Below are 14,336 nucleotides of genomic sequence, written 5' to 3'. Positions count from 1 at the left end.
ACAAGTATATAAAAGTTTGTCTTTATCAATAGTAATTCAAGTTTATCTTCCTTTTATCCTTGTTAGAACTAATCAATGTGTTGAAAAGGAAGTTCACAATACTTAAGCTCAGTGAATCTTCATAAGATTTTTTGACTGATGATGGGATTATTTCGTCTCAGATTTATTTGAAACTTAAATTTTATATCGGAAGTGTGTAATCTGGAGAGTTTTACTGATTGTTCACACGAAGGCTTTGCGAGGCAGAAGTAGCATTAGCCAAATTTCGTTGCTAGGCAATCACGCCTTGTTATGTAACAAAACTGGTATAATGATTTTGTTTAAATGTTCTAACTACACTCATGTCCATAAATTAAGGATAATGCAAAATCAGGCAAAGAAAGAGTTAGAAGGAAAACAAATTTGACTTATTTGTAAAGCTTATATATTAAACAAAAGGTAAAGAGCAAAAAAAGATGCTATATGTTTGATATTATTAAAAAAATTAGCGATTTTTTCTCCCTGGAGCAAATTACAAAAAAAAAACCTATTTACAAAAAACCAATATTACATGATTGGTATGATTGTCAATACATTGTATGTCTCCCAGACGATGCAATACATACCGTACAACGCCTAGGCATGCTGAGTATCAAATTATCGATCTGATCTTGGGGGATATTACACCACTCAAAAAGCAATGCTCTCCGAAGTTCCGGTAGACATGTAAAAGGAGGTTGACGGGCTGCAACTCGTCGACCAAGCATATCCCACACGTGCTCTACTGGATTCAAGGCCGGTGAGAATGCTGGCCAGTCCATACGGGAGATATCCTCCTATTGAAGGCATTCGCTTACGATGTTTGCACGGTGAGGACGGGCGTTGTCATCCATAAACACAAATTGTGCGCCCATGGCACCCCGAAACAAACGTACATGTTGTTCCAGAATGACGTCCCGACAGATTTGGCTTGTTATGGTTCCAATTTGAACATGTAGGTCAGTTCTGGAACCCAGAATAATTCCACCCCAAACGAGAACTCCTGCACCACCGTAACGGTGTCTTTCAATGATGTTTTCTTGGTGGTAACGGGTACCTGGAGCTCTCCATATGAAAGTCCGGCGAGAATCAGACTGCAAGCTAAACCTGGACTCGTCGCAAAACATCACACAAGCCCACTGTTGCGGTGTCCACAATGCATGCTCTCTACTCCAGGCTAACCGCAGGTGACAGTGAGTTGCAGTAAGTGGAACGCATCTGACAGGTCTACGAGCATATAGACCAATCTGCCCTAAGCGTCTGTACACGGTCTGCCTTGAAATTGTCCTACCAGTGGCTGAAGAGAGCTGACGAGACAGGTCTGAGGCTGTGCTCCACCTGTTTCTTTTGGCAGTAACTGCCAAATAATCGGTCCTCATTCGGCGTTGTAACTCTGGGGCGACCTGTGCTGTAACGTCTACTCACATTACCATCATCTTGGAATCGTTGACAAAGCCTGGAGATGACACTCTGGGCAATTCCAAGTTCGCCTGATACTTCCAGTTGGGTACGCCCACATTCCAGACGGCCGATAATTCTACCACGTAAAAAATCATCCAAATGCGTCCTTTGTGTCATAACTATTCGGTTATTGCACTGAAATGCTTATAAAGCACCTGCGAACAATTTTACTTCTTTGCCTGTATTCCTTATATATCACTCTCTTACACTCTCGTCATTGTGACGTACCATCGGTGTCATCTGGTTACTTCCTGAATTTTGCATATGATTCTTGAAGATGTGTGTAGTGATTTTACAGGTGATATATTTATTTTAGAGTTCGATTTCCGCGCGACTCCGAATTATCCTTAATTTATGGACATGAGTGTATTTATCTTTATGCCAGTTTGATATAAGAACCGACTAAACACAGCGAAAAAAATAAGAGTTGACTTCCACTCGATGATTCTGCTGAATCAGCTTCGTATTCACGCATGCGCAACTTTATCTTCTATAAATGACTATGTTTTAAAATCTGTTCCACAGGTGTGAACAGAGTTAACGAATTGTTCGCCTTAGAACTGTGTCAATAATAACCACTAGAGCATGGTAGGAATGCGGCCTAAATGCTTTAATGCCAAATGTTTATGTCTAAATGGTCGAGTCAAACTGGCAGTTATAAGCAGTGGTATAAACAGCCCATGGGCTCATAACATGAAAACAACAAATAAATTCTCACTAAGACACAACACATTATGAAAGGGGCATACACTGGACTGATAAAAGCGAACGCCAGTTGTCGTATAAATTTGGAGAAATGGGTTACCAAAAGGCAAGTCAAGAAGGCAGAAATGCACATTCGTGATACAAATTACATACAGATATTAACAAAATATAACCAAAGAAATAATGCAATATGAAAATGAAATAAATCGGAAAGAAAATAAATCAAACTGTATACGCTATGCTTAGAAATCGGTAATTCGCAGATAAAAGCTTTATACATCATAGAAATTACTAAGTGAAAATTACTGTGTAAGAAATGAAAGGAGAAGATCAGTGCAAAGTATAAAGCTCAAAGCTGAGAAATAGAACAAGGAGTCATGGTTAGGTAATGAATCTTTTCATTTTGTAAGCAGCAAATGCCCTGATGTAAATGTCTTCTGGAATAGCTATATTATTTAAATATATAAAGAAAGTCTCTTTGTCACAATTCAGTCTTTGTGGTTACACTTTTACAGGTATAGTTCGACCGTCTCAAGCGCAACCCTGCTTGGCATTCTGCCAAAGCACATAGACTCGCCCAAAAGATGCCGTATTACTTGCTGCGGCGTGAAAGGTCTTCTCTGTTCCGGAAAGAGCTGTGCTGGAGAGAAAGTCCCCATCCTTCCACCCTATTTTGAGAATAATTCGGTCCGAATGGCGCATGCATGTTTGCGCTCATGAGTCGCGGATGAGGCGGTCGAACTATAGTAATTAATAAACCCATAAACATATAATTATTAGAGAAAATGGTGCAAGTCTTTTAAAGAAGGCTGGATCAGAGCTGAAAATGAACCACTTGCTTATTGAGCTTATCCTGACCCAATGAAGGTAAGCTGATTGCACTAACTCGGATCGACTGTAAAAATACAGGGAGAGAAATCACTGAGAAACTTTAATTAAATGTTGATAATTTGAAAATACCAGCTAAAAATATCCATATTTTAAGAAATTTTAACAGTGAAAAAATTTAGGTCTAATGAGCAAGTTATTGTGCTATACACAGTCAAAAGACTTTATTCATTTGGAATTAAGAAAACTTCTGGATGCTGGGATAGATGTGTTGCAGTTCAAGTGCAGAAAAATTGTGCAAATCTTTTCATTGCATTCAATAAATAAAAACTGGTGGATAGATTTTTGTCTGCATTTGAATGTCCCTCCGGTATAACAACAACTACCAAACAAAAAAAAAAAAAGTTTGAGAAAAACTTTAATGGGATTAAGAAAACTAATACCAATAATTTTTCTTTTTGTTACGAAAAAACTTTTATAAAACAAAATATCAACAGGCATTACATTAAATTACATACTTTCACACTCTAAATATTTTAATAAATTACAAATACGAAAGTACAGCTTTCTTTCAGAAAATTTGCTAAAACAAGGACCTATTCACTGTTTTAAAACTTATTAGGACATAGAAAAAAACTGAAATGCTACATTTGTGATGAACGTAAAAATGTTTCATCTTAGTTGCTGACAAGCCAAGTTTTGTTAGCGAAGCAGGAAAAAGTCAGTTTATTATAGAGTTAATGCAGACTCATTGATAATAGATGCTTCAATGATTTGGTCTAGAAATATTATTTTAGATTTGTTACGACGTTTAAGGATTAGACATAACAAAGTAAATGTCTTTCAGTGAAAAATTTTGCAAATTACTCAAAGCCTAATTTACTTTCCTAGACATGCCAAGTTTTTCGTTATAAACAAACACAGTAACTAAAACTTCTATGATATCTTAATTATCATTAAGTTTCATTGAAAAAAAAACAACAACTAAAACATTACGAATATCAAATATGTAGTAATTAAGTATTGTTTACGTAAGAGTACATTACATACTGTAATATTACTACGGAATGTAAAGCACATTATACAGTAGAATACATTTTTTTCTTGTACCTGAGAAAGTAAGAGATTGCGATGTTTTAACTTAATCCTCAAAAGATGAGCGACAAATGAAGAAATGCAGTTCTTATGTTGAACAGTATAACATATGTATGAATTGTGTAAAAATTATTCATTTTCTTAGCACTAATAGTAGTTTTTCTAGGCACTTACAGTATCATTAGTTTTATATGTTAGGGCTCTTATTTGTAGTAAATTATTGAGAATAGGATGAGTGCTATAAGCGAAAGCAGAAAAAGGTTTCAAAACTAGAACTTTGAGTTCGGAAAGTAGGATAAATCAAATACCCCCCGTCCACTGATAGCCAAGGTTCTCCATGATAATATATTGATGACCATCAAGTTAGGGTAAGTTTTTAGATTTTCTTGAAATCTCGGATAGCATACAGAACTCTTCTGTAAGCATTTCCAGATCCGTATTCAGTTACAACGGCTCCAAACAATCAAGTTTGGAGAATCAAGCAAATGCTTGGGATTAAAATTAGGATTATTGAGATTTCGGAGAAGCATGCTTGGGATATCTACTTTGTAAATGCATAAGAAAATAGTACTGCCTGTGGTTAAAGCGTCATATTTCGACTATATTATGGATTGCATATCAAAATATATAATCTACCCAGAGCATTGTGCAGACAATATGCACCTTCGACCAGACTTCAGAGGAGCACCATGCTTTTTACAGGTGAGTTTCAGCCTGGACATTGATTTTCGGCATACCTGTATCTGGAGAGAGCCTGGAACACGATACCATCCCTTCTTCTTCAGGGAAAGAATCATTATGGTGGTAGAGATGTAGACGGAAGACGCTATATTGGACGCCCTCACATCAATGCATGTGTTTGACAAAGGCTTCTTGACTGCTAGGAGGTATACAGAGGAGATCGCAAAGCTCTATGTTCGACTTTTCAGGAGAGCAGTTGGTCCTGGGTTCCTGTTAATGGACGACAACTCTCGTCCACCTAGAACTCAGATGGTCGACGATAACCTTGAAAGTGAGGGTATTCCCGCATGGACTGGCCGGCCAGATCTTCTGACCTTAACCGTAAAGAGCATGTCTGGGAGCACTTGAGAAGGCAGTTTCATCCCGTCATCCTCTTCCGAGAACTATCTTGGGGTTCAAAACTGCCTTGCTGCAGGCGCTGGATCGACTGCTACAGGGACCCCTCAACTACTTTCTGTTCAGTATGCCGCCAAGCTGCGTGGCCTGTCTGGATGTAAGAGGGGATCATACCCTATATTAAACTCATTTTCAGTTCAATATCACAACGTGGATTGTGAATATCCTTACACTATGAACTTTGCTGATAATCATGCTTACATAAAATGATCATTGAATGGTGCATCTATTTTTCTGAAGTGCTTTCTTTTACTTTCATCTTTTGCTTAAGTGCATATTCATACCAAATTTCAATCTGTTCAGTAGTTTTTCAGAAATTTGATATAATGTACAAATTTTCTTAATTTTGCAGACGAGTGGGCTTTATTACAAAAGGGTCTCATCGTACGCTGAAGATTTATGTAACCACAGTTAATACTATTCCGCAAAAATACTTAACTGAAGTATTGGGAAGAACGAAGAGATTGAATTGATAAGTAGTGATAAGTGAGTATAGTGTAACAGACAAACCATGATTCATGAATGATAAAAATGTATTCGTTTTCCTAAGATGAAACAATGAGTAGCACCACGAAGTTTGCAATTTGAACTAATGTAGGATCTCTTAAGAAGCGCTGTATGATATAAAGATCGAACTCCAAAATGCAAAGGGATAATGAAAACATCTTATAATTTGAACTACTATGCCATTTTTATGTGTCCTTGGGAATCATTTCGCAATATCTTTAATGCAGTTCATCACTTCCTTAATGCCAGCATGTAGAGTATAAATGTATTCAAGCTCGCTAGATTTACTGTTATTCAAATTTGCGCAGATGATGTTCTCTCCCGATGTGGTCCATCGTGTTTTACATCTTTTAAGATAAACAAAAGAAGCATGGAATGAGATTTCAGCATACAGTCTTCCATTGCTTATATAAACAAGTTGCTGGTGCTTGTAATGGATAAAATCGGAATCTTAATATACTCAAGCCAGTATGACTCTCATTTCTATGACATTAAATATTTAAGTCTTGGTATCACTGTTCATTAATTTCCTCTGGCTTCTGATAACTTTCTTTACACTAAAATTGTTAACAAAGAAAGAGAAAATGTAACTGAATATGGAAGAGATCTTTTAAAGTAAAAATAATTAATGAATGGAAATTATATAGTTGTTCCTAAGTGTATAAAACCTGATCTAAATTCTGTCAGCTGAAACTGCAATATATCACCAAAAAACTACCACGAAGGCACACAGAAAGGAGCGAGAAAATACCTATATACTTCCCTTTTAAAGGTCGACAGGGGATGAGAGAACTCAAACGCCAAATCCTGGTGGTGACGAATTACCGTCCACCAATTAAGTTGGGGGACCACTTTCAGAGTCACTACGTTATATCGATGTGGGAGATATGAAAGTCGTGCAATTCATTTGTCGGGATTCAAGCTTTATAGACCTTTGTATTACGCGTAGGGAGTGCTTCTAGTTACACCGCGAAGGCACGCGGTAAAGAGAGATCTAAAAAACCTCATTGCCGAAACCGAAATCAAAATTTGTACTTAAAGAAACTGGCGTGCATGCACATGTATGGCTCACCTGTAACCGAAGAAATTCAGATAAAAAGGCGTTCTGTGATTTGTCATAATACGCGATGTTCATTCGCGAAATAGAGGTATAAAATGACTAGACATGTTTCATTTTTTTCGTTTATTATTTTAATCTGAAGGAAAAAAATATTTAACGTATTTGTAGAAAATTCAGGTATTAACAGATTCTTGTCGATCAAGATGTTGACAAAACTTGGCCGTCAGATTTTGGTCCTGTTGCAAATACTAAAAGGTTTTTAATGGCAGCTAAGATAGAAATGGCATTTGAGTTTCCATGTGATGTAGACTGAAATAAAAAGGGCTTTCTCTTGTGTTAATCCGATTGTTTCCCTGAAGCTGTTATTGGTTAAATTTAACCGAAAATATAATAAACATTTATAGTAATCGTTACAAACAATATTAATTAAAATTCGTCAAAAGCAGTTCCACTCCCGGAAGGACCAATCCTCATCTAAGTAAACACAAGAGAGATATGGCTTGACAATAGACTAAATCTTAATCTCTTTTCGAATGCAGAAATGAAAAGTATTCACGCTCAAAAACAATTAAGTGCAAATCAACTAAACATATGGAGCAAAATTTTCAATCATATATGAAATGAACCACTTTTAAGTATCAGAAATAATAACAAAAATGCTGTGAGGTGATTAGTGACAAATTGAGACATTGCTCATATTTGCATTTAGGAGAACCACTTCTTTTGAATTTCTCTACAACATATTCTATCTACGAAATTATTATGCCCAATAATCAAACTAGAAAAATGTTGAGGAGATAACATTCTTAAAACTTAATGGTAATGGAAGAAAATCAATATTTTAATCCTTAATCCACCTCTTGCATTAATCTGAACTTACTCTAAGTAATTTTCGAAACGCAAAGTTTCAAGCTTACGTTATTCAATTATTCTTATCTCGCGCAAAGAATCTTTTTCACTCAGCCAAGTTTGCCCTTCGAAAATCTATATTTGAACTGGAAAATTTTGTACTGAGTATAAATGTACATCATATCGCCACTATCCATTTCAAATCAACGTTCTACTATATTCTATTATTTTAAAATAGGCCTTTCAATATAGTTCTTCTCTCCTTGTCTTATAAATATGGTAGCGATTGCTACGGAAGACAGTAATACGCTAATATTCCTTAGTGCTCAGATACCGACGAATGTTACAATCAAAACTGAAGGCAAGTTCTTGAAGTGCCTATGCTAAATTAGCAGACCATATATTACACAACGTCGAATTAAAAGAAGGACTATACGATTCCGGAACTCTATGTTTAATAAGGCATCAAAATCATTGCGTGTGTGCCTGAAAATTAATTTAATTAATTGACATCAAAGCAAATTAAAAGTCAAACTGGAAGAGAAACGGGCAATATAACATTTCATATTAAGCAAAGAAACAATTGTGATCCTATTTAGATTTTGAATAAAAACTCTATCGATTCCTAGGCATCACGATCAGATACAAATCCCTCTTTGAGAATAAAAAGAAGGGAGGGGGAAAATGTCTAGATATCTAGTTTTCATATAAATATTCCCAAGCTATGCTTCTTAGATCATAACTTCCCAAGCAAATATTCCAAACTATGCTGTGTGTTGTTAAAGACTGCATGACTCCTCCTTCTCGAATAGCTGAAGTACCTTCCTGCCTGTAGACTTTTACGTAATACGACAGAACATTTCAGATTCTGCATGACAAAAGAGTGAGACTTTGAGACAAGGCATATATTCTTTAAGTAAACTTATACTTTTACAGCAAAACAAAAAACATAACAAAAAAGACCTGTCCCTGATATTTGAAATGCGAGTATAAGTTAAAACAGACTTTATGTAATTTGAGCCTCATTTGTAATTAAATCAAATGGCTTAATTTAGACAACTCACTGCACAGAAATTGTCCCTTACTGGCATCGATGGCAATATTTTCAAAGCATTCGTTAAAGTTAGGAGTTTCCAGAACATCGTCGAAACTCAGCAGAAAAATTAACCTTCTCTGCTTCGTTTTTCTTTCCAAACTACTGTGTTCTTGTTGTTGTGACTTACCTCGCTTGTCTGACAGTCAGAAGAAATCTCAGATCAGAAGAAACCCACGAAATTCATAGTGGAAAGGAAAACAAAATTCGTCTGTCGTTGGCAACAGCATTGAGCATCGTATAGGTGACAGTACGACTTCGCTCAATTCCAACCCCCAATTTTGATGGAGAGCACCTCGGGAGAACGGGTCCGAGGGGCTCCCACCCCTCTTTCCCTACAACCAACCTCGCGAGAGGATTTTCGACTCGCCGCATATTTAGAGTTCCCCCATGCCGCAGAGAACACTATACATTTACAAACATTCATTTCTTCTCTGGGATTCGAACCCGGGCCCTTCGGTACCTCAGTAGTACCTACCTTAACCACTATACCATCTGGGCGGCCCAAGTCAGTGTTCTGCCTTTGAAAAGTTAAGTGAAAAACGAAAGAAAAGCGAAGATTTAAGTCTGATAATTCAAATTATGATCAGAGCTTTTAAAACTTCAGTATATTAATAACAAGCGAAGATATACATTAAAAAATAAATAAATAACAGAACTTCAATTGCTTTATGTTAAAGTGTAACTCGATAGGTCAACGTTTAGTTACTTATATGAAATATTCAACTTAATTCTCAATCAAGTTGACGCTTAATATGACGTCTCAAAGAGAAGCCGGTAGAACAGCACAAATGATTCAGCAGAAAGGCAAGAAGATAGCGAGGAGGAAAAGAGTTAAGTCTAACCACTTTGAAAACAACAAAATTTGATGATAAATAGTTGTACTACGAGAGTTTGAAATAGTAGTGTTGGAATTTGATGGTATCATAGATGTTTTCCATGTTTGCTTGTAAAAGTATCCATATGGCTCTTTCTTTTTCTATTTTTTATCTCTCGTTCTCAAAAAGATTTTTTTAAAGTAGTGTAATAGACTTTACTTGGAGGAAACCGTGAAAATCTGTATAAATGTTTATTATTATTTTAACTGAGTCCTGTTTTAAGCGACACACTGTTTGATACATGCTAAAATCACTCAAAACATCATTCTTTGTCACGTCCCATGTACAATTATAAATATGCCTGACCATAACGTTACAGGTGTAGTGTAGAAGATAAAAATACACTAATACAAAGCAAAGAAATATTTAAATGTTTCATTGAGATGCATTCTTTCCTTTCCTTTTTATCTTTCCCTGAATATCATGATTAATTCTCCACGTATTATTCTAATTCTTTAAGTTCTTCGAAACAGGAAGAAATCTAAAAAGATAAAGAAGAAAATTTGAACACCTATTGCCGCTTCAAGTAATAATTGCCTTCACAAATGAAGATGATCTGTTAAAAATAATTTAACGAGAAATGTAAGATAATTCTGCAGCTGTCTTTTAACACAAGACAAATATCGTAAATTACGAAATCATTTAAACAGTAAAAGCTAAGCTCAGGGAAGACTGAAAATTCAATAGCATATCTTTCTAAATATCAGCCTAACGCTCAACTAATGTACGGCTCCTTGCCCGTTCACACCATAGTCGAAAATGAAATAACACTAACGAGGCATTATAGGAAAATCTGTCTTAGGGTTTTAAAAATGTGATTTCTGAAAACTTCCAAAAATGTATTTAACTCGGCATATTTTAAACTGTGCAATTGTGCCACGAGTTTGATAGACGTCATCAATAACCCATATCTCTCGCCCTTCTTAAGCTATTTTCACAATTCGAACGTCTGTTATTGCGAGATTGCAAGTGCACTAATAAAGCACTAGAAAACAAATAAATGTAATGAATGACAATAAATTAAAAATTATTCAAAATTAGACAGTAAATAAATATAAAATGAATGTAAAATGTACTAAATAAGTAAATAAAAAATAAAAAATTAAAATCTGAAAGCTTTCAGATTTTATATTACACCCAAGCGAGCGTTTTTTTTTTTTTTTTTTTTTTTTTTTTTTTTTTTTTTTTTAAATCTAAAGGTGGCTTTGTCGCTGAAGGACTATTGTTTTCGTTTTGCGATTTTGCGTTGATTCACTGTAAATGTCCATTTATTTTTCAAACTGTACTTTTTTCATAAATGTGTGCGTATTTCTCACATTTTGATAAAACAACGATACATAGAACCATTGAATTTTGAATGACGTAATCCTACTGCGAATATGGGCATGTGGAAGCATAAATTTGAAATTCGAAATTTGTTTTATTATCGATTTCATATTTTGTAATTCTTTAGCGAATTTTTATTAACAAACTCAAGAATTTCAAAGCGCGCAATGGCAACGTTGTACAGAAAAATCATTTTTATCTCCAGCGCGCGAGACTGCGTGTCGGAAATTCTAAAGATATGCTCTTCTTAAATATTTTGTGACGTTGCTTTTGAACTGAATTTTATGATTTAAGTGCGAAGAACGTGATATTTAATAAATGAAAGTAACACACAAAAATGTTATAAAAACGCTCCTTCAGACATAATTTAAAATCTGAAATCTTTCAGATTTTTTTTTTTTAATTTTATTTTATTTACAGACATACGCGTTTCGAGAGTAATTGGGCTAACGCCACATCGGGCTAAAAATATTTAAAAACAGCATATCATTAGAATTTCTGGTAGATAGTCTGCCGCAATAGAGATAAAAATGCTTTATTCTCTACAGTGTTGCTACTGCTCGCTTTCAAATTGTTGAGCTTTTAGTCAAAAGTTCGTTAAAGTTTCGCAAAATATGTAATAGACGAATAAAACAAATTCCAAATTTGGGTTTCCAGGTATCCATATTCGAATGGAGTACTATGTTATTCAATATTCGGGCGGAAGACTGTGCTATTCAGAATTTCATGACTCCAGGTACGATGGTTTATTTACAATGAGAGAAACATACATACATACATTCATATAGGCTCTTCATTATTTAGTTTCTTTAAATATAATACAGGGCTCTAATATTTGGTGGCAACCATCTGAACTGTGATTCGGACATTGAAACTGATTCGACAGAAAATGCCGTTTCAAGACTAATAGCTCTTCTGAAATAACGCCCATTTGGTCTAAAAAGCAAAGAAATATATAACAATACCAGGTAGACAAATGCCATTAAAAACAAAATACAAACAAACAAATGCAAATATTTTGCCTAAAAGTTTACAACAGTGGGTTCAGATCGATTCTGATTTCTCAGAATTTTTTTTTTTATTTTTTTTTTTTTATTTTATTTTATTTACAGACATACGCGTTTCGAGAGGAATTGGGCTAACGCCACATCGGGTTAAAAATATTTAAAAACAGCATATCATTAGAATTTCTGATAGATAGTCTGCAGCAATAGAGATAAAAATGCTACAGTGTTGCCACTGCTAAATGGCCTAATGTAGAGGAGGGGGGCCAATAATAAAAATGTAGAGTATTACTAATGTATGCAATTCTTATTAAGAAAATATTTTACGAAACGAGTCATGTATGTACATTCATTTTTTAACAATACAAACAGTAAACTATCTTATGGACTCCTTTATTTTTCATTTTTATTTTCCTTTGACACAATGAAAACAAATATAGAAAAGAGATATTGAATTTTCTCTTTCCTTAATAATGAAATAATACTGAATAAAAACATAAAAGGAGAATGGAAATTGAAAGAGCTGCTATCTTAGAAATTTCTCAACTTTAGCATTAAAAAAAAAAAAAAAAAAAAAAAAAGGAGCGAAACGAAAGCATTGTTTAAAAGTGCTTTTGAAAAACAGATGCTTTTAACCTGTTGTTTCTTTAGTGCGTTTGTATTAGAGGTACTGAGAAAGCTTTTAAAGTCAGAAGACCTTTCTCGCATTGTTTTCTAAAGGAAAAGTTTGTAATGCTATTCGCTATTGAAAATCAATGGAAACTGAGAAAGAAATATGTTTGACACATCAGAGATAGCTGAAAAGGCAAAATGCTTTTAGTGTTTGACAGTTTTCTTTTACCCGGAAGTTGCATTTGGTGCCATCTACTGAGCAAATAATAAGTTAAAAATGTTTCTCGAAAGCCATTTAAGTATTTTTCGCATTTATTCAGTTATTCCATCAGAATTACAACTATTTTTTTTTTTTTTTTTTTCCCAAACAGTCTTTAAGTAAGAAAAAGGCCGAATAAAATAAAAAGTATGTAAAGGAATTATTTAATTCAGAGGCAAATAAACAGTAAAAACTTATCAAATTTCCCAATTTTTTTAGAGTAAAGATGCATATCCTACTGAGAAAAATTGCCTGTAAACAGAAGTAGAGTTCTCCCAAAGCAAGAACAGCTTTCTAACAGGCAAAAATTGCAACTAAGGCAGACTTGTACAGGAACTTAGTTCTTTATATACACTGAATTTGCAACTACATGTTTTAATTAATGCCTGAATATGCATGGATAGCTGACAAACGCAAATAAACTAAAAGTGGCTTTGTGAAATTGTAACTGAGGCACAGATGCCAAACACGGAAGAGGATTTCCTTTCTTAATTACTCGACAAGTATCTTTAAAATATTTACCTCAGAAACGTAACATAAATCATTATAAAGAATCAAATTTAGAGCTAGAGGAGGTTACACATCATTCTGCCCAAAACGTAGGGGAGAGCGAAGTCTCTATGAAAAGTCCAATACTATACGATACAATAATTACCAACAGACACTGAAGTGCAGAGACTGACTTAATTCACTATTCTGTTTCCGTTAGGCTTAGTCGCACTTAAACAACTTTTACATTGTTGATAATTCTACAACTATTGCATGCACTTAAACCAAATGTAAGTCTTGCACATTAATGAATAATGTGATTTCAAAAATTCGGCTACCTTAATTTGCTGATGAAAGATATAGATATCTCCCTACCAATGTTTATGCTTTCCAAAATAATTAATGCTACAGGAAAATTGTACCATAACACTGATCTTTTCATTTATATAAACGCATATATACGACTTTTATTTTGACAAAAATACAGTGTTAAGTAATTTTAGAGGTACAGTTACAGAGAAAATAATATACACTATATTTCTTCGATTCAAAAGTGCACGTTAATTTCAAGTAACAAAAGTAAGATTTTGATTCCCCAAGAAGAAAAGAAAAGTAAACAGCCAAAATTCACTTTGTAAATATTAATATAAAAATTGGCTTGAACTTATATACAATAGCAATATTCATACTGAAATTAATAATACGAAAAATTTGGTAGCAAGGAATATTTTATAATTCGGAAAAGTGTGCGATTGCGAGATCCACGTGGATTCTAAGGCGATTTTTAAATTCATATTTAATGTATAAGTTATATTTGTATTTCAGTTAGAAATACAGAAAATTTTACTACATCAGAATGTTTTGAAATTTGGGGAATTTTGTGATTTTAAGACGCCGTATAGTTGCTAAGAATATTTCTAAATTACTGATTTAAATAGGAAAATTTAAATTAATATTATTCCTATTTAAATTAGTAGTAGGAATTATTAATTTAAATTGATATTTTTCCTATTTA

Source organism: Stegodyphus dumicola, chromosome 12 (genome assembly GCF_044657685.1).
Source record: "Stegodyphus dumicola isolate Sdum_Otavi_A_Nest chromosome 12, ASM4465768v1".
In the NCBI taxonomy this organism is placed as follows: Eukaryota; Metazoa; Arthropoda; class Arachnida; order Araneae; family Eresidae; genus Stegodyphus; species Stegodyphus dumicola.
This window is presented reverse-complemented; position numbering follows the sequence as displayed.